The sequence below is a fragment of the Mandrillus leucophaeus genome, unplaced genomic scaffold (assembly GCF_000951045.1).
Source record: "Mandrillus leucophaeus isolate KB7577 unplaced genomic scaffold, Mleu.le_1.0 Scaffold368, whole genome shotgun sequence".
NCBI classification, from domain to species: domain Eukaryota; kingdom Metazoa; phylum Chordata; class Mammalia; order Primates; family Cercopithecidae; genus Mandrillus; species Mandrillus leucophaeus.
In genome coordinates this window covers 1,661,656-1,662,150 of record NW_012103898.1, presented here as the reverse complement: position 1 = coordinate 1,662,150, position 495 = coordinate 1,661,656, and positions in this window count along the sequence as shown.

The following is a 495-nucleotide window of genomic DNA, read 5'->3' as shown; positions in this document are numbered from 1 at the left end:
GAGTTTTTAGCATGAAGGGCTGTTGAATTTTGTCAAAAGCCTTTTCTGCATCTATGGAGATAATCATGTGGTTTTTGTCTTTGGTTCTGTTTATAGCTGGATTACGTTTATTGATTTGTGTATGTTGAACCAGCCTTGCATCCCAGGGATGAAGCCCACTTGATCATGGTGGATAAGCTTTATGATGTGCTGCTGTATTTGGTTTGCCAGTATTTTATTGAGGATGTTTCATCGTTGTTCATCAGGGATAGTGGTCTAAAATTCTCTCTCTCTCTTTTTTTTTTGTATCTCTGTCAGGCTTTGTTATCAGGATGATGTTGGCCTCGTAAAATGAGTTAGGGAGGATTCCCTCTTTTTCTATTGATCGGAAGAGTTTCAGAAGGAATGGTACCAACTCCTCCTTATACCTCTGGTAGAATTCAGCTGTGAGTCCATCCGGTCCTGGACTTTTTTTGATTGGTAGGCTATTAATTATTGCCTCAATTTCAGAGCCTG